At 39.2% G+C, this 21603-nt stretch overlaps 1 protein-coding gene and 1 pseudogene across 1 annotated transcript in view; both read left to right on the forward strand.

Annotated features, from left to right (window-relative positions):
- The first annotated feature begins 5662 nt into the window (after nt 1-5662).
- Nucleotides 5663-19898, forward strand: LOC135217548 (uncharacterized; annotated as a pseudogene).
- Nucleotides 19899-21207: 1309 nt separating this feature from the next.
- Nucleotides 21208-21603, forward strand: part of LOC135217359 (uncharacterized) — a 75168-nt gene continuing 74772 nt past the window's right edge. Inside the window, exon 1 of the mRNA XM_064253199.1 lies at nt 21208-21365. The gene's annotated coding sequence lies outside the window, so the exon portion shown is untranslated. The remainder of the gene's footprint in view (nt 21366-21603) is intronic.

Consider the following 21603-nt stretch of genomic DNA (forward strand, 5'->3'; position numbering starts at 1 on the left):
GAGACAGGTTCCTAGATCCATCATTGGTACTGTGTACTAATAGCTAAGAGACGGCTTCCTGCCTCCAATGTTTGGTACTGTGTCTTTGTAGCTAGGAGAAATCTTCCTGCCTACAGTGTTTGGTACTGTTCCATCATAGCAAGCAGACAGCTTTATGCCTCCAACGTTTGGTGCTGTTTCCTTAAGGCTAGGAGACTGTCCTGCCTCCAACGCTTGGTATTGTGTCATCATAACTAGGAAAGAGCTTCCCGCCTTCATTGTTTTCTTCCGTGTTCTCATAGCTAGGAGACAGTTTCCTGGCTCCATTGTTGGCACTGCGTCCTCATAGCTAGGAGATAGCTTCCCTCCTCTTTCATTTGGTACTGTGTCCTCGTAGCTAATAGACAAATTCCTGCCTCCAGCATTTGGTACTGTGTCATTGTAGCTAGGAGAAAACATCCTGCTTCCAATATTTGGTACTGTGTCCTCGTTATTTGGAGACAACTTCTTGCCTTCATCGTTTGTTACTCTCTTAGTAGCTAAGAGACAACTTACTGCTTCCAACATTTCTTACTGAGCCTCCATTGTTTGATACTAAGCTCTCTCATAGCTAGGAGACAGGTTCACGGATCCATCACCGTTACTTTGTCCTCATAGCTAGGAGACAGCTTCCTACCTCCAATGTTTAGTACCGTTTCCTTGAAGCTTAAAGACAGCTTCTTGCTTCCAACATTTGGTATTGTGTCCTGATCACTATGAGGCAGCTTCCTTCCTCCATTGCATGGTGCTGTATCCTTGTAGCTATGATGCAGTTTCCTGCCTCTAATGTTTGGAACTGTGTCCTTGTTGCTAGGAGAGAGCTTCCTGTCTCCTTCCTTCCTTCAGCGTTTGATACTGTGTTATTGTAATTAGGAGACAGGTGCTTGTCTCTATCTTTGAGTCAGGAAGCTGTCTTTAAGCTGCAATGACACTGTACCAAACACTGGAAGCAGGAAGCCGTCTCCTAGCTAAAATGACAGTATAAAATGTTTGAGGCAGGAAGCTGTCTCCTAGCTACGAGAGTGCAGTACTAAACAAGGGAGACAGGGATCTGTTTCATAGTTACGACGACACAGTACCAAACACTGTAAGCACAATGCTGTCTCCTAGCTATGAGGACACAGGACCAAACGATGGAGTCAGGAAGCTGTCTACTAGCTACAGGAGCACAGTACAAAACATTGGAGGCAGCAAGCTGTCTCTTAGACATGAAGAAACAGTACCAAACTTTAAAGGCAGGAAGCTGTCTCTTAGCTACCAGAACAGTGCCAAACGACAGAGGCAGGACGCTTTCTCCTAGCTACAGAACACTGTACCAAACACTGGAGACATGAAGCTGTCTCCTAAATACGAGGTACAGTATCAACGATGGGGTCAGAAACCTATCTCCTGGCTATAAGATCACCGCACCGCACAATGGAGGTAGGAAGTTGTCTCTTAGCAACAAGGACACAGTATGATGGAGGCAAGAAGCTGTCTACTACCTACAGGAACACAGTACTTGTAGGTAGGAGACAGCTTCCTGCCTACAAGAACACAGCATAAGCATACCTACTAACTAGAAGAATCTCAGGAGCATCAAGATATGGGACAGTAGGTGCATTAAGAGCAGAAATAAGAGTACAACGAATGAAAAGGAGAGAGAATGCACTACATGTAGGTGATAATGAACTATTCAACAGAATAAAGCAGGACAATAAAATGGATGAGAATGACAACTAGCTGAAAACACTAAAAATGAGTTAAGCAGGATGTGTAATAACAAGAAAGATGCTTGAAGAGGATGAAAACGAATGAAAGAAGAGGACTAAGGCAATGAATAGTAGTGGGTGGAAGGACGAAGATAGAAAAAGTAGCTTAAAAGATATATAGGCAATGTAAAAAGACAATTAAAGAGAAGAAACCAGTTCCGGTAAAGTCTAGGTGACAAAAAGCGACGCCACCGAAAGAACAGCCGGGAAGAAGTCTCCTTAGGAGAGGTGGAAGATCCTTTGAAAGCGTCTCTAGACTCCTAGAACCTGCGGCTCAGGAAGATCGCTTTGTTGAGGAAAGGCCAAGGTAAAAGAAATGTCTGCCCGCATGACACATGGAAGTAAGAGAAACAAGTAAATAATGTGCTGAAGGTTCTTTGGTGCCATCAAATTTTCTGTATGAGCCTCGGCCCTTGAAGCTTTAAGCCACGGCGCAGTGGTGGCCTGTCCAATGGCATTGAACAGAAGAAACCTGGACATACTTCATGTCAGATTATCTGTGGTCGAAAAAAGTATCAGAATTGACATTCGAACATGCAATGAAATTTTTTTTACGAGACTAGACTAGTACTATGATTCTGAAATTAAATTATAGTGTTCTTAAAACAAGATCTGGCGACGTTCAGGTTATCAAATGCTAAAATCAGTTAGTTAGGAAATGTTCACAGTGCCTTTGCCCCCACCCCCTGAACGTGAGGAGCGCTCAATAAAGATTGAAACACCACGCGAACTTTCTTCTAATGTGGTCACCGTGAGCCTCGCTCCTGCCGAGGTGAGGAGGCACAGAGTCTATCTGCTAAGTAAAAGCTGTGTCTTCTACAGAAAGAGAAAAAACAACGTTATGAGGGCAACACGACGGAGAGAGGGAGAAGTAAAGTTAAAATATTAATACAGCTATGTGGGAGCCATGAAAGCGGGATAAATTCTGAAATACCTACATAGATATTTGGATTACTCAACTTGACAGCATTGAACCCACGGCCAGGCATCTCTGACATCACTGTTCTATTCTCAGACCATTCCTTGGCAGCTGCTCCTACAACCCCCGTTTTCTTTTTCTTTTTTCTGTCTTGCTTTAGTATGTTACGTCTTCCAACTAATATTCTGTTTCCTGGCTGCAGCCAAGATTTCCATCAGACATGTAAGATTCTAGTTTGGAACCAGTTTTAGAAAACTGCTTTCATGACAAAGTTCATAGCTTGAAAGTCTTCTTCCACTTCTTAGATTATTAATTAAGATCACTGTAAGTCAGCGTGGATCCGTTTCCTTTCGAGTGGCTCGTAGGAAGTGGCCAAGGTGCAGAAAGTAAAGGAAAGGAATACTCGTATGATTTAGTGGCCAAACGTATTATTAAGAAAAAAAATGAACGTTAAACATATCCTTGTTGCTCTACAGATGATATTGCGTGGATTCAGTGTTTGCGATATATATTCAATATATCACCGCTTTCATGACTTCATATTATAGATAGCTTGTTTACAAACATCGGAGGCATACGTCACGTAACTGTTTCATTACGAACGTTGGGTCCTATACACCCTTTACCTTCCATGTTATGCTAATAGTGACGTTATGCCTTGCATTCATGACAAGAGTGGCATTTTATAACAGATTTGACATTTCCACAACAGCTTATTGAAGAATTTCGCTTATTTTCTTATCCTACACGTTTGCAATCAAAGCTTGCATAACATGTTGCAACTTACCTTATACCCTTGTCATAACGAATCTTGGTACTTAAGTTAATTTGCCGTTTGGTAGAAATGCGAAAAACACCTGTTAGACACAGCAACACTAACAATATCAAGAGACGCGTTGACCTCTGCATTCTGCAATTGAGAAATGTTGGATTACAAATGCAAAACCAGGGGAATGCGAAAGCCTACGTTTTAGCTAAACAATGCATCAGGTAGACCTACTCTCGAAATTATTATATTATTTTTGACAAACTTATCAGGAATCAGATAACTTGTTATGGAACATTAGAAATTGTGAAAATTAATACTCACTCCTCCAAATCTATCAAAATCCATATAAGGTTACAGAAATTACGGTGATGATTCACAAACACTGCAAAACAAACATTATCAGATCAGTGAATCAGAAACAAAGAAAACGGAACTTTCAGTGGTATACTATAACAATCTCTTTACGGTTAAACTAAGTATATATATATAATATATATATATATATATATATATATATATATATATCTATATATATATATATAATATATATATATATATTGTGACCGTTGACTCATCAATCCTATGCAAAATCTAACATCTAAAGAAGATAATCTTTCTAGATATTATGATATTTATGATATATATCTATATTCCATGGAAGTAGAGGAGGTAGGTAAACGAAAATAGCTATGAACAGTACATGAAAACTAGGTTTTTCCTTTAAATACAATGTAAGAATAGGAAACATTTTGAAACCAATTATTTTCTCTCTAAAAGTTGGTCGAATTTTGACTGTAGCTTCCATAAACCCCAATGAACAGAAGGTAAACAAACAGATTCTGAATCTACAGTCTTTATCTCATCTATATAGAAATTAATATCCCTTGGCGGTTTCATTTCTCACTCCATCCTTCTACACTGACTCTTAATACTCTTCTTAAAAGCTCTGTTCTCTCAATGAGAGCGTCTGTTAGATATCTAGTCTCATTATTACATCTCATTTTCTTTGAACAATCTAGAGCAGCGATCGCCAACCTTGTGAACTTCATGGACCACTAATGAATAATTTTAAATTTGCCGGACCACTAATATAAATTAAATAAAAGAAAGTAAATACGGTTATATGATAGTAATCAGAAAACTTTTATTTATTAATATGAAATGCACCTATTAAATATAACAAAATTAAAGTTTAATTATTAAAAACAACAGAGCATTTTAGTGTGATATTTGTTCCTGCTTGTTTGAAATATGTTTGTTTATTTTTGGCTCCAATGACGTTACTACAAGACGGAGAGCTGTTTTTATTTGGAGCCAAGATCCAAATTTCTAATGCTAAATTGGCAATACTGGGCTCTCTGTCTTCTGTGCAATTTGTATCAGGGTTGCCTGAAAAAGGATTAAGAAAACATTAAAATTGAAATAATGTCCTAATTTTCTGCGGACCATCAAAATATTTTCCGTAGAACACCGGTTGGCGACCGCTGATCTAGAGTCCTACCCTCCCGATAAACGGGGCGTTTTATCGAGCTAGCTTAATTAGTAACTCTGATGTTGTTGCATATATTGCTGAATAAAACGGCAGCATCTGCACATTCTAAGACTGTTTTTCCAAGTGTAAACAAACCCCCCCCCCCCCCTCTTCAAATCTAAGACCACCTTGACAGGAACGTAAACCAGATCCTCTTCATTAGTTGGGCCCGTTTTAGAGTACCTTGCCCTTAAACTGCTGTTTAAGCTGTCTGTATTCGTTCATGAATATGTGTAGCATGTGCCTAATCCACTTAGCGACATAAATAGTGCTGTGAAAGTGCGTTCTAACTTAGTGTATTAGGGCCTAGTTGACTTGATGCGCATTCTCAAACGGCTCCCGCGCAGATTTTCCTTAGTGACGTCACGGATACGTCATTGTTACGTCATAATTTCTACCAACTAACAGAGCCTTGCTATGATTTGAAAGTGAAGTTTTAGAGTTTTCTTGTGAAATGGCATCTTGTTATTGCGATCGTCAAAACGATGATAACCAACTGGACTGCTCTTCATGTAACAGGAAAGTACATCGGAAATGTGAGGGAATATCTATGGAAGACTACAGAAAGGTAGAGAAGTCAATTTCTATTGGATGTAAGGGTCTTAAATTCTACTGTAGAAGTTGTGAGCCCAATTTTTCCCGAGTTAGTTACCTTGAATGAGCTTGGCCGAAAAATGGAAACGTTAGAATTAATGGCAAGAGATATGTTTGCTTCATTAGAAAAACAAATAATCGAACTGAAGACGGAAAATCAATTTCTTAGGCTGGGGATTACTGGTGAGCTACCTGTAAAGGATTTGAAACCAAGTTATTCTGACGTGGTGAAAGAGAGAAATTTGATTTTGATTGCTGATGAAGATGAGAACGAAGCTACCACAATGGAAGAGAAGAAAGGTGTATTAACAAAAGTCCTTGGGAATATTCAAATTAGTAACGTAAAGCCTACGAAAAAAGGTTCACTGGTCGTTGACTTTCCAGACAAGAAAACAAGAGAAAATGCTAAACGAACTCTGGACCAGACAGCTGATGACCATAAATTATGTTCAACTGTACTTCAGAAGATGTCGCCTAAAATCACCGTTGCCAATGTTAGTAATCAAGAACAGATGGATGACGTCTTGCCTGCGATTTTGAAGAAGAATAACATATTTCAAGGTATTAATGTAAGTCCAGATGATATGAAACTAGTATCAACTAGAGAAGCTAAAGATGGTAAATCGTATAATTATACTTTTAAATGTACACCTATCATTAGACGCAGGATATACGAAAATGGAGATATACTTTTCACCAACTTTGGTCGACATAAGGTATGGGATAGTTATCATGTTATAATATGTAACTACTGTCAAGGATATGGTCATTTTGAGTCCAAATGTAGAGTCAAGGCTTCGAATGGATCTCGGATATGTGGACGTTGTAACGGAGCTGATCATGAGACAAGGCATTGTCAGTCTGAAAGTTTGAAATGTCATCATTGTGCGCGAATGAACCTCTCCGATAATCACATGCTGTTTTTGACTGGAATTGTCCATCGAATGTTGCTGAGAGGAAGCGAATTGCCCAACAGACTGATCATGGATTCCAGTAATAGAAGAATAAAATGTGCCTTACTGAATGCGCAGTCAGTACGCAACAAGACAACAGAATTAAGAGAATTAATCTGTGAACAAGGAATAGATGTGTTCGCTATAACAGAAACATGGCTAAGTGCTACTGATAATTTGAAAATTAATGAACTATTGCCGGACACTCATAAACTTTTTCACACACCACGTAATTTTGGTCAGGGAGGTGGGGTTGGCATTGTTTTATCCAAAACATTTACAAACGTTAGAATTAGGGTTGTTGGAGCGTTTGTGAGTTTTGAGTATTTAGCCTTGGAGTTTAAGGCCTATAATGTACAGTTTTTATTTTTAGTAGTATATCGTCCTCCGCAGCTAAGCAAGGCTACGTTTTTAGAAGACTTTTCTGTATTCTTGGATTGTTTTGAAAATGAAAAATGTAATGTATATATATGTGGAGATTTTAATATGTGGTTAGAGGATTATAGAGATACAAATGTAAAGAAGTTTATTGATATAATGAACAATATGAATTTTGTTAATAAGGTGAATGTATTTACCTCTAGGTCAGATCATATTTTGGATGCTGTGTTTTGCTTTACGGGTGATAATTACTTTATGAATTTGATAGTGGAGCCAGATTTTTCTATCTCTTTTTACCACAAGCTTATTATGTTTGATATTTCAGTCTTATTACCAAGTAAACTTAGGACTAAAATAACATTTAGGAACAAACGGTTATTAGACTGTACTGTACTAATAGATGTGGGTGTTACTGTTATTGAAGAAAAATATAATGAACCCTGTGGATGTACTGACTTAAATAGTAGCAGAAATATTTCTGTAGGTGAATGTGTGGTCTGTCTTGTTGCTTTGATTTTTTCTGTATTTTCGAAAGAATATGATAAAATGTGCCCTGTGGTAGAGAAAGATATTGTCATAAAAGACAGCTCCCCATGGTTCAATGCTGCAATTAGGGAAGCTAGGAAAAAACGGAGGTTGGCAGAGTCACGTTGGCATAAGCATAAAACAAAGAGAAATCGAATGTTATATGTGGAAGCTAGGAATGAGGTAAATAGATTATTAAGAGATGTAAAGAAGACATATTATAATGAAAAAGTAACTGAGGTTGGGTCCAATATCAAAAGGCTGTATTCCGTGTTCGATGAACTTTTAGGGAAAATTAAGAGGCATGTTTTACCAGACGGGAGGTCTGAGCTTGAATTGGCAAATGAATTTGCTGAATTCTTTGAGTCAAAGGTTGCCTGTTTACTTTGTAACTTCACAACTGATGTTTCTTGCCCCTATCCTTACTTTCCTGATTTTCCTTTCTCAAAGTTTTTGCAGTTTAGGCCAATTTCACTCGATGCTTACAAAACTATGTTCATTAGTTCTGGCCGCTCCTATTGCAGTAACGATCCTTTTCCAATAAATGAGGTCATCGACGCCCCGAACATAGATAGGTTATTGCAATTGCAGCTTCGAATAGTCAACTTGAGTATTACTAAGAGCTTAGTCCCGTCCTCTGAAAAAGTTGCTATCATTAAACCATCTCTTAAAGGATCCCTTGATCATCAAGAATTGAAATCTTACAGACCAATTTCTAACTTGTCTTTTTTGTCAAAAATGATCGAGACTTCCGTTTTAGATCAACTCAGTCAGCACTTGAAAGTAATTGGAGCTATTCCTGAAGATCAGTCGGCTTATCGGAAATTCCATTCTACTGAAACAGCTCTTTGTGCCGTAATTAATGATTTGTTAGGTTTCTCCGATGACGGTAAATGTAGCTTGCTTATTCTCCTAGATCTTAGCGCTGCTTTTGATACAGTGGTTCATGAAGTGTTAATAGAGGATATGACTGCTATTGGGATCGATGGGGATGCTCTTAAATGGTTTAATAACTATTTATCGAATAGATCTTTCAAGGTGAAGGTTAAAGATAAATATTCTGAAAGTAGAAAGCTCACCACGGGTGTTCCACAAGGAAGCGTACTTGGCCCGGTTCTTTTTAGTATTTATACAATCGAGTTGTCTTGGATATTTAAATTACATGGCGTTCAATGTAAATTTTTTGCTGATGACACCCAGTTCTATTTAATAGTAGATGACATTATTGAAGATCAAGCTGTTATTGATAGACTTATGGCAGATGTTTCGAAATGGATGCAAAAGAAAAAGCTGAAACTAAATGAAAATAAAACTGAATGTATTCTAATTGGCACTAAATATAACTTAAGAAGGTTTGATAACGTTAATAGCATCTCCATTAATAAGGAAAATATTTTGTTAACTGATAAAGTCAGGGATCTCGGAGTAGTAGTTGATGGTTCTTTGACATTTGATGAACATATTAACAATGTGGTTAGGACCGCAAATTATCATCTGAGGAATATCGCATCCATTAGAAAATATCTTAACGAAGATGCCACTAAGCTGCTAATTAATAGTTTGGTAGTTAGCAGAGTAGACTATTGTAATTCATTGTATTACAATTTACCTAATTATCGTCTTAAGAAACTTCAAATGATTTTGAATAGAGCTGCTAGACTAATTGTTGGTATATCCCCGCGAGAACATATTACTCCAACCTTAATTAAATTACACTGGTTACCAGTCAAAGCAAGGATTATTTTTAAACTTTGCGTCTTAACATATCAAGCTATTAACACGGGAGAGCCATTGTATCTTAAAGGTTGCCTGAAAAGATACGTAGTAGGGCCTGGTGTTCATACACGCCTTTCCCGTGATGATTTCAGACTTGATGAGCCTCGTGCAACGACCACTCTTGGTACGAGAACTTTTAAGCACTGCGCTCCTAGATTGTATAATCAACTTCCGGCATCAGTTAAGTGTGCTGGAAATATCTTTCAGTTCAAAAAGCTATTGAAAACCCATTTATTTTCACTCAACTATAACACTGAGACAAATGCAATTAACCCGCTTTACATTACATAGACTTTTAAATTTTTAACTATAATATAAGTGATTTGGAAATCCCGTCTGAACGCTTAATAGCGAAAGCAGGGATACTTGATAAACCGTCAGACATAGACATAGACATAGACATATCTATGAAAAAGGAAGACAGCGAGAGCGAAGTAATAAAACAAACATCCTAACACTCACCATTTACTAGAAATTCACTTAACAAGAACCCATGCAGTAACGTCATATATAATGAGCTATATATAATGCCTCCCATTAAAGATAGCAATATATATATATATATATATATATAGATAGAGAAGAGAGCGAGAGAGAGAGAGAGAGAGAGAGAGAAGCAGTGGAGCGGTGCGTTCATGATAGGAACTTGGCGCTCCGCCACTCGGCTGTCTGTCTGTCTGACTATTATGGACCAAGACTAGACCCGTGGCGTTACGTAACGAAACATCACGTAATCATTGCGTAACTGAGCTAGCACCCACCACAGGCGGCAAGAAAGACATCTGTCTTCAAGAGCAATTTCACGTCTTTCATGAAAGAATGCAAGATAGTCGCACGCACGATAAGTACTATCAATGTCAAGTGAGTCATATTGTCACTTTGTCAGGTTTCTTTCTACAAAGCGGTAACGCCACGGAGGAGGGGGAGGACTTCTGTAACAGTGGGTGTTCCTGTGTTACCAGCCCAGCAGCGATATTCCTGTTGCTAAGTTGCAAGCGAGATGTTTTGGTCGGGGGTTTCTTCCTTTGTTTTTACGCAACACTTTAATTTCGTTCTTTATGTCAGGCTTATTCATATTCACTGAAATACAATATTTTAAACATAATGCAGTTGATCTCTGGTTAGTTACGTAAACACAAGTTTGAACTCAGCTTGATCAGGACCATGATTCATATTTTACATGTGGGTTGAAGGTGTTGAGCTGAAACTGGTTCGATCCGCTTGCCCGGTGTCTCTCTGAAGTAGACGCCAATATTGGTGAAGATTGGATGCATGTTACTTAATTCCTAATCATTGCATCTCCTTTTCTATATCGCAACTGGAAATGTCTTTAAACGGAACGTGTATAAATTTAAATGACCGCTTATATAATCCTTGAATAATCTGAGAATTTTGTGTGTTTTGAACTCTCATGAATTATTTTTTCTTTTATCAGAGAAAATATACAACATTTTACGATTTTAACAAAACTAGATTCGGAATTTTATCCAAATTAACTTAAATTTACTAGAACTTAACACAAATCTTATCTTGTACATTTTACAAATAAGCTATGTATTTTAATGTAAGTATTTTTCTGTAGTTACCCTTATAAGATTTTATCAGTATATATCTGTTTTTATTATCCATGATTTTATAAACAACCTTATACCATATTTTTCATCTTTTATTCTTGCTTTGTGGGCTAACCAGATTCCAACAACATAATCACAAATTAAAATTACAGGAGTGTTCCTGTCCTTTTTTTAATGTGCTACAAAATAATGAATTTTATGTTTTTTTATGCTGATCGGTGTACAAAAAAATGGATCGTAAAATGACGCAAACTTTAAAAGGGGAAAAAATTCTGATTCGGACTTAAGCCCCGTTCTTAGAAATAGTCGCTACTAAGATGTAATTAATGAAACAAATTTTTCCTAAATTAATATCCAGTTGAATAGGGGATATATTTAATTTATTTCTTAAAGACATCTTTTTGTCCCGATACAGTCCACAAATAACGGTGCACTTTTGCACTATTTCGTGGATAATTTAATTTGGTAAAATCATTATTAAAAATTGTAACTTTATATTAATCTGGATAGATTTTTAAAAAATACTATAATGTGATAATATAATGGCATAGTGAATAGTGAGTCTAAGGTTATTCAAGGTATATGCAAATGAGCTGTCGCGTTTGATAAGGTTTTAGACACTCAGGAAATCAAATATATACATGTCATCAGGTATACTATATAATTTAAGTGGAATACTGTATAATTTAAGGTGAATGAGAATGAGGATACACACACACACACACACACACATATATATATATATATATATATATATATATATATATATATATATATATATATATAGATAGATATATATATATATATATATGAGTGTGTGTGTACAGCAGATGATAAATGATAGAATTTTGATTCAGGAATCAAGACAGTATTCGTAGTTATAATTATCAACATAATGACAAAGTTATTTGCTAACAACTAATGCCATTGATATATCGCCTTGAGTAGGCGTCCAGAACATAACTGACTCTTGTCACTTTTCAGACAATTTCAGAATACGACACAGTTGTCTAATCTAAGGTTTCGAGCGTAATTGAAAATCTACACTGGAAAACTATTTAATTGTCAATTCATACTTTTATTATCTCGCGATGACCAGTCATCCATTTGGGATCCATTATTCCTTTACAATTAATTAAGGTTCCTCAAATTATTCTGTCGGAACATTTGTTGATATTATTATTATACTACTGTGCGCACAACGACAGCCTGTGTCGCATGCCAGATGTACTTCTCAAGTTTATTTTATTCCTCTAGTACTATACAAAATAAAATGTAGGATTTATTTCCACTGCTACTTTACACGCACCGAAGGCAACCATTGACAAAGGCACAATTTTGCTGTTTGGCAAGATTGACTGAAAAGTACGCACTTGTAATTTTAGAATAATGGTGCTCAGAGAGTCAAATACAGAGCAAATGGCGTTCTGTATTGCTTCTATACACAACGCAACATATTCTCCAATACAGAACGAATCTGTATTTTATTCGGAACGGGTAGCAACTTACAGGTCTTGGGGACTTGGATCACTCCCGGGTACCGGATTTGCGCAGTGAGTGCATCACATTTCTCCCACCCCCTCCCTCACCCCCGTTACCATAGTAGGAGATCGGATGTCGAGATTTTTTAACATTTGGAGGAATCTTTGGCCCTGAGGACATCAGGAGCTCTATTGGATTTTCATTTTGCACGTCCATTCGAAGAAGAATTCCTTAGTGACGTGTGTATGGGACGAAATAAAGTGTTTGGGCCAAAGGCCAAGCAAGCACTGGAAAGGAAATTGAGAGTTTAGGCAGCTTTGAAAAGTGTATAACAGGAGGAAAACCTTGAAGCAGTTGCACTAGGGAATAATTGTGTGGAGATGATGGATATATACCAAGATGGAGGAAAAATATGACTGGAGATGATAGTACTAGTCTACTGAAAAAGGACAAAATTCCCCTAGTAAGGGTAATGGTGAGAATCTACTGAACTTTCATTGCTTCGTACTACATATCAGGGCAGTAGTTCTCATTCTTTTCCTAGAGATGGCACCCTAACAAATGTAATCAATCACCATCCCACTATATCGCAAGAATATATATATATATATATATATATATATATATATATATATATATATATATAATATCTATATATATTATATGTATATATATATATATATATATATATATATATATAATATATATGTGTGTGTGTGTGTGTGTGTGTGTCTGTGTGTCTGTGCACGCGCGCACATTAAGGTATTAGACACACTGATAATAATTATATGAAGACTTCTGCAAACTTTCTTTTTAACAAATGTTCATTGAGATGATCTAGCCAAGACAAAAATCATAACAATCTTGCGGCACCATAAGGCACTGTCTGTGACACCCCCAGGGTGTCACGGCACCCAGTTTGAGACTGAATGTAGTAGGGCATGGAGAATCAGGAATTTCCGGGTGAGACCTTGTCACCACCGGAGAATTTCACTAAACGACCGAAAATAAATTCATCATTTTTGTGGATTTAGATTGTCTCTAATGTCATGTGATTGTGTGTGTGTGTGTGTTTACCAGATAGCTCAAAAACACTCAGGTTGTGTTTGATGTACGTTAGAAATCATATTTACGAATTCAGTCATTCACAAAATGATTTTTCTCTGTCAGATTTCAAGGTAAGGTGAAATTTATGAAGACACTTTTAGTATAAGGATTACTTTTCAGAACCTGAGATATTTAAGGTGGGTTAATTGATCCGACTTTTTTTATGAATGAACAGCTGTTTGTTCTTTAGTCTAAAGATTAGCATGTTGTCAAATATATCGCTGATATAGGCTACATTCGTTCACCTTTCTCCTTCTATAACTCATTTCGTATATCAGCCAGCAGTTTTTCCTGAGGTTTAGATTTCAGAGAAGGATACAAATCTTTTCCAGGACAAGGGATTGTTGTTTATTTTAAAAGCTCATCTCTTTCGCAAAGGCACTTCGACTGATATAGGGAAAACATCAACAAGGACAATGATCCAAGCAAGTTAAAAGAGAGGTGATAAATTGCGCCAAAGCCTGGATCCAGTCAGGACCCACTATTCAGTCCCCGTGGCGGGGTAGTGCCGTCAGTGCACCTCACGGGGTGCATCGTAGGCATTACTAAAGGTTCTTTGCAGCTTCCCTTCAGCCCCTAGCTGAAACCCTTTTCATTCTTTTTACCGTATCTCCATTCATATTATCTTTCTTCCATCTTGCTTTCCACCCTTTCCTAACAATTGTTTCACAGTGGATCTGCGAGGTTCTCCTCCTGATACACCTTTCAAACCCTTTACTGTCAATTTCCGTTTCAAAGCTGAATTACCTTATAGGTCCCAGTGCTGGGCCTTTGGCCTAAACTCTATTCCGTTCCATTGTCCCAACTTCCCCTGAGAGAGAGGAAAGAAAAAAAAAAAAAAAAACAAGGCAATTCGTATTTAAAGAGCAAGGTATATTTTGTGGATGTGACTGATCGGCACCATCCATCCTGGAAGGTGGGACGAGGCATCATTAAACGGCGCATTAGACCGAGGTGATGAAGAGAAAACTTTTTAAAAGAAGTTCATTTTAAATGTTTGTAAATTGCGAAATGATCAGGGGGGCTATATGAAGTAGAACTTAGACTCAGCGGAGCAGCAGCAGCTCATCATGCTGCAGATGGGTGATACCACCGGAAATGCTATCTATAGTTAGTTAAACCAAAAGTACTGTAAAACAAGGAGTCTTGTTCAGATATGACTGACGTTGATAATACTGCTGCACTGCATGCTCGTATAACTATTGCCCATGATGGAAAACTTAAGCGTCGTCAGTTTATGAACTCCATTACGGATATTTTAGAAAATGAGTACACGGCGCTGTCTGCTTATAGCTACGCTAGTTCCATTATTCATAAATCGTCTGCATATCATCTCATAAAACTGTCAAAAGATCGACTGATCGATACAATGGAGACACAATCAAAAAGGGTAATATGCAAGAGAGTCAGGAGCCAAGTCAATTTGTAGAAAATAGAAACTCAGTATGAACAGCCCTCTCCTTAGTCAAAATGTGACTCTCTCTGTCACCAGTCAAAATTTGTCATTCAGAACATTGTTCAGAGAGACTGACAGGGAATGTTGTAGAAAGAATTTTCAAAAATAAGCTAGTGGTCGCAGCTGGGCCTTCTCCAGTCCCCTACTCTTATTCAAAATGGTCAAGAGGAACTACATGGGGACCTTCACAGCACTCGGGAAGAAGTTAATGTCATAATATAATCTACCACCTAATAAAGACTGGAGTTGGATATCCTCATCATAGTATGTGATGATGCAGGTGTTTTTATACTTTTGTGACACCATTAGGCTACCACAAGCATAACCTAAATTATACAATAATGATGGAAACTACTTCTGCGGGGATATAGTCAAATAAACATCACAGCTACTGTTGGAAAACACAGCATAGTTTCATTTTATCTAGTTGTGACACAACATCACAACTACATTGAATAGAACAGACAACTGTTGTAAATGTTTTAAGGCAAGGTTACCAGAACACTGGACTTGTGATATCAATGCAAACTTAAACTTGTCAGATGTAATACAACAAGTAACTGCTACATTTATGTCGCGCTGCTACGGCATAGTGTCAAAAGCCTCTGACACTGTTTCCGTTTCAGTGGTGAATGGCCTTAGTTGCCCAAGTGCTTGGCATGTGTGCCTAAAATCTATGAATCTAGCAATCAAACTAGACAAGAAATTTACAGTGAATATTAGAATCTACGCCGAATATATATAATAGATATATATATAGATATATATATATATATATATATTAAATATATATATATATAATATAAAAAAATTAATTTGATGTTGATACACCAGGCAAAAAAGAGAAATTATAATTTCAGATTCACCTGTAGGTCTAGGTGTGTGCATGTAAGTATGTATGAAATAATATACGCGCTAGTTATTTAGCTTCGGGATTCATAAACCATGAAGCTAGCAACTTCATCCCAGTAACAACCACTGCATGGATGCCACCTACTCGGAGAGGAAAGGGAGTATTGTATAATTATTGTTTGAAACTGTTAATTACTGTTTGGGTTTAATTGGACAGTTTATGTATAAAGGTATTTCTGTTGTTGTGGGTTATTAAGGAAGAGGTGTAAATGACCGTTTATGACTAGTTGAGTTTGTATATTACTTGTTGTTGATTGTCAATGATTATTTAAGATGTTCTCTTGGAGAGTGGGAATATGTGTGGTTAGTTGAAGTCAAGCCCTGTAGGAGATTATTACCTCTCCACCAACGGATCGTTGTGTGTCTGTATCCATTATATATATATATCATTTTTTAAGTAAAGAAGAAAAAACCAAGTCTGTGTTTCATTACTGCCACAAGCTATCTAGGCAGTATGGAGAGTAACTTCGACTTGAAACTGATCCCTGAGTATGATGGCAGAAACGCACAATCTGTTATGGAGTGGCTGGAGAAGTTGGAGCTGGTTTGCAAGCTTCGGAAAGTTGATGATGTGCCAGTGTGATTCCTCTGCGGCTTACAGGTGGTGCCTTTGCAGTGTACTTACAGTTACCCACAGCAGATAGGAAGAAGGTTGACAAGGTGAAAGAAGCATTGTTAGCTGCGTTTGGTGTTGATCCCTATGTAGCCTATGAACAGTTTGTCAGTAGGAAGTTGCACAGTGGAGAGGCACCGGATGTCTACTTAGCTGATCTACGTCGACTCGGATCCCTGTTTGGAGGAATTTCTGAAAAAGCTCTTGCATGTGCTTTTGTAGCTGGACTTCCAGAGAGAATTCGTCAGCTGTTGAGAGCTGGGTCTCGCATGGAGGCCCTCGATCTGGAACAGATTTTGGCTCGGGCATGGGCGGTTCTGAAAGATGACCTTCCTTCTGTTTCAGTGGAAACATGTTTTGGCGCCACAGGAAGCTTGGGTTCTGTGCCAGTAGAACCAACAGTTCAGAAATGTCATGTATGCCTTGGACCAAATCACTTTGCCAGGGACTGTCTTGCTCGCAACCGAGTAAATGGTCGATTTCGGAGAAGGGTAAAGTGCTATCGGTGTGGTGGAATGGGGCACATTGCGTCAGCTTGTCCGGGAAACGAGCAAGGAGAGGAGGCATCAGCGCCAGCCTCCTCTCCCCAAACCCACTGAGTAAGGTGCTGCCAAGTACTGTTTTGAGTGTAGGGTCTTCAGTGTTGCGTGTTAGTAGACACTGGGTGTTCTCAAAGCATCGCTCATGTCTCATGCTGTAAGGCATGGAACAAGTGCGCAGTTAGCATGATAACTGTGAGTGGGCAAGAATGGGTGTGTGAAGGAATGGGCGTCGTGCACTTGCAGCTCAGTAATGGAGCTACTGCCAGCATTTCTGTATGTGTAACTACTCTAATGCCCCTCGGTTTTAAATTTCTTCTCGGCATGGATGGTGTGAGGGCTCTAGGAGGAGTCACTGTCGATACCCAGGGTGGTGTACGTTTTGGAATGGAAGACACTCTTTTTTTTCTGCAGCTGCTGATGTGAAGGTGGGGGTGGATGAGCGTGATTTTAGTGCAATTTATGATCCTGTGATTAAATGTTGGACAGCTACATGGAAATGGTCTGAGGGCAAGGAGCCTGGCGTCCTGGAGAATGGAGTAAAGGCATATTCTGTACCTCAGGAGGCAAAGGACCTGTATGAATCAGAGCTACAAAGATGGGTGAATGATGGCTGGCTGCTTCCTTATGATGAGAATAAATATGGACCAGCTACGGGGCTTCTTTATTCCCCTCATGGCTGTTGTACAGCAAAATAAAAAGAAGGTGCGGCCTGTACTGGACTTCAGAGAACTGAATACGTACATTGATGCAATTACAGCAGACTCGGATGTGTGCTCAGACAAACTACGTGAGTGGCGCAGGCAAGGAGTGAATGTATCTGTAGTAGACTTGGCTAAAGCTTACCTGCAAATAAGAATCCATGAGTCTCTGTGGCCATACCAGACTGTATATTTCAATGGCCAGAGGTATTGCCTGACTCGACTGGGGTTTGGCTTGAATATTGCTCCGATGGTAATGAAATCTGTTTTAAACTGTGTTCTCCTTCAGGACCCAATTGTAAGAAAAGGAACATCAGCTTATATTGATGACATCTTGGTGAATGAAGATATTGTTAAGGCCAGCCGTGTAGAGGAGCATCTTAGGAATTTTGGGCTAGTAAGTAAGCCACACCAAAGACTTGCTGAAGGGGCTCGAGCATTGGGCCTGAGAGTTTGGGGGGAGCAGGAGAGTCTTTTTTGGAAAAGGGACAATGACCTGGGCGACGATTGCACCAAGACAATTGACTCGGCGAGCAGTGTTCTCATACTGTGATAGACTGTTAGGCCATTACCCTGTTTGTGGATGGCTGCGAGTGGCGGTAGCATTCATCAAGAGAAGAGTCAATAAAGTCACTGAAGGATGGGACGACGTCATTAATGATGATTACATCAAAATATGTTTGCAGGAACTTCTGGAGAAGGTTAAGAAGGATGACCCTGTGAGAGGACAGTGGAATGTCACGGTGACAAATTCAAGATCTGGGTGGATGCTAGTTCTCTTACGCTTGGTGTTGCGTGGAAGTAAATGGTTCCATTGTGGAAGATGCCAGCTGGCTGCGGAAAGACTACTCTTGCACATCAATATGACTGAAGCTAGATGCAGTCATTAAAGGATTGAATCTTGCACTGGCTTGGAAGATACAAAAGGTGGAATTAATGACTGACTCATCTACTGTGCATAGATGGATTTCAGATGGACTTTTAGGAAAAAGCAGATTGAAGACTAAGGCCGCAAATGAAATGCTCATCAGAAGAAGACTTGGAATAGTCTTGTCATTGATAGAAGAGTGTGACCTCCAGCTGTCTATTACACTTGTGTCTTCTGCCAATAATAAAGCTGACAGTTTGACACGTGTACCTCAGCGCTGGCTGAGGGACCTTGGTTCATGTCACCAAGATGCAAAACTTGTGTGTGCTTCTGTTGTCCCTGCCATTAGTGATGGAATTAAGGAGATCCATCATGCTGCTGGTCACCCAGGTGTGAGAAGAACTCTCTATTTTGTGAAGAAAATCCATCCAGGAGTTACCAGGCGGCAAGTACAGGCTGTTGTCAAATGCTGTGAGGCATGCCAGTCAATAGACCCGGCCCCAGTGAAGTGGCAGAAGGGTAGTCTGGAAGTGGATAGTGTGGCAGAGAGTTGGCATGGATATTACTCCACTATGATGGACGGCCGTATCTTACTCTCATTGATTGTGGACCATCTCGATTTGCCATCTGGCGTCGGCTGCTCCATTTTCAGACCAGTGAGAGCATCATCGGGCAACTTGAGACAGTGTTCTATGAACGAGGAGCGCCGGAGGAACTGTTAACTGACAATGACCCTGCTTTTCGCAGCAAACTATTTGCTGACTTTGCAAAAAAGTGGTGCGTGCATCTTAATTTTAGATGTGCTTATGTTCCATCAGGAAATGGTATAGCTGAGAGATGCCATCGAACTGTTAAAGTCATTGCTGCAAGGAAAGGCTGCAGCATTGCAGAGGCTGTATATCTGTATAATTTGATGCCTCATGATGACTGCGACTCAACGACTGCCCCTGTCAGTATGCTGTATTCTTACCCTGTGAGGGTCCGAGGAGTGGATCCATGCTCAATGAACAAAGTGGCAGTGAGTGGCCCCTACAAAGCAGGTGATGAGGTGTGGGTAAAACCATCCAACATGCGATGCAATACGCAATTTGAAAGAGGCAAGGTTACGAGAGTTTTGTCAGAACAAGCTGTTGAAGTCAATGGAGTTCCACGCCATGTTAGAGATCTTCGTTCGTGTTCTTCACAAGGATTGATATTGAGTGAGGAAACTACTGATGCTGAGGATGAGGAGCTTCTTATACAGCTTCCTGTTCATGAAGATGAGGGGGAAGAGGAAGATTCAGGCACTGTTGCTGAGTGCAACGCGATTCCAAGACATTCAACAAGAGTAATATATGTGAATGTAATTCAGGGGGGAGTGTATAATTATTGTTTGAAACTGTTAATTACTGTTTGGGTTTAATTGGACAGTTTATGTATAAAGGTTGAAGTCAAGCCCTATAGGAGATTATTACCTCTCCACCAACGGATCGTTGTGTGTGTGTATCCATTATATATATATCATTTTTTAAGTAAAGAAGAAAAAACCAAGTCTGTGTTTCTTTACTGCCACAAGTATGATGAAATTCCGCATACTCGCAGGGAAAAGATATTAATATCCTTTTCAGGGTCTGCAAGAAAATCTTCTTTTCGGGCTCTTTATACATCAATCAGAATTTTTGCATGATGTGGAGATATCTCCGATTATTAATTTTGCGAATGACATTATATAATCATTATGGATGGTTGTACCTGCTTGGCGTGGGCTTCCGCAGCATATTTTCCAAGGGTGGGGAAATCTTAATACCTATCCTATATGTTTCCGGTATCAAGCAGACAAATCCTTTTCACACTTTGAACTAGCAGGTTAATTCCAAAAACAGTATCAGCGCCTGCATTTCTTTCATGAATAAAGCAAAACTTGGTAGTATTCATTGGTCAAAATGGAGAAAAGAAGCTGGGCGGTTAAGCAGCTTGCAATCACACTCATACAGGCAGCAAACACGTAGTACGAGTGAGTCCGAGTGTTTAGTATTGAGCCGTTCTAAACATGTAGATTTCTACTAAGAAGAAAGCCTGTAAAAAGAAAAAAAAGTAATGATAAATCATGACACATTTCGATTCGTTACAAGGAGGCTTGGAGCTTTAAGATAAGATTTGGAAATCCATATAATATCGTCGTGAATTGCCACGTGTCGTCAGACTTTGCTGGAATCACATTAATGAATAGTTCATTGCTCAGTTACTTTAATTATTCTAAATTGTCGAACTACCGGCTCTCTCTCTCTCGCATTCTCCTCACTCTTTAGATTCTCCTTATCCGGGGCGAGAGATGGAGATGTTTTTTAAATAAAAGACATGAAAGCAAAACAGTCACGAAAGCACACAAAGAAATACGTACGTAGTACGTCTGTGCACAGAGCGGTGGAGAAGAGTTAGGAACGAAATTTGATGGTGGGGAGCTGGCTTCTTTTTTTGTGATTAGTATTTGAGAACTGGGTAGGAGGCGAGAGTAGCGCGGTGCGTTCAGGACAATGCAGGAAGCGAAGATTGGAGCTTTACGACATTAGTAACTTACAACCGGAATGAAATGTTACCCGTAATCATGATCTTTATTTATAGAAATGTATCGTTTCTTTAAAGCCGTCATAGGCGCGTCAGATTTATCCGATGAATGCAGGTTATCACAACGACGATGACCAGCTAATTGTTTTGCATCGTCTCTTCGAGTTGAAGAAACGAAGCCGGGGACCCGGGGAGGGCCCGGGATGGACTACTTGTGTTGTGCTTTTCTGCGCGTCAGTCTTCAGGTTGTAGAGTGAGGGTGTGAACGCGTCTTGGTCGACTTCCATACAACCTGTTCGTTTGTTCACTGGAAAAATCAGGTCGTGGTTCGGAGATCTCGGCTCATTATCGGGTAACCCTCGCTTCGGTTTCGTCTGCAGACGCCCACCGCGTCTTTTGTAGTCGGCGTTGGGTGTTATGTAACGTCCGTCAGTCGTTTGTAGTACTAGGCTAGTAGTAGTAGTTCCGAAGTCGGCAGTAACGCGACGACGAGACATTGTTTACATTTGGGTGACAAAGATGCCTCCGGTGGACCTCAAATTGATATATATCTGAAGTCCTTCGGGGGACGTGGGCGCGACCTCTGTAGC

The sequence above is a fragment of the Macrobrachium nipponense genome, chromosome 7 (assembly GCF_015104395.2).
Source record: "Macrobrachium nipponense isolate FS-2020 chromosome 7, ASM1510439v2, whole genome shotgun sequence".
NCBI classification, from domain to species: Eukaryota; Metazoa; Arthropoda; class Malacostraca; order Decapoda; family Palaemonidae; genus Macrobrachium; species Macrobrachium nipponense.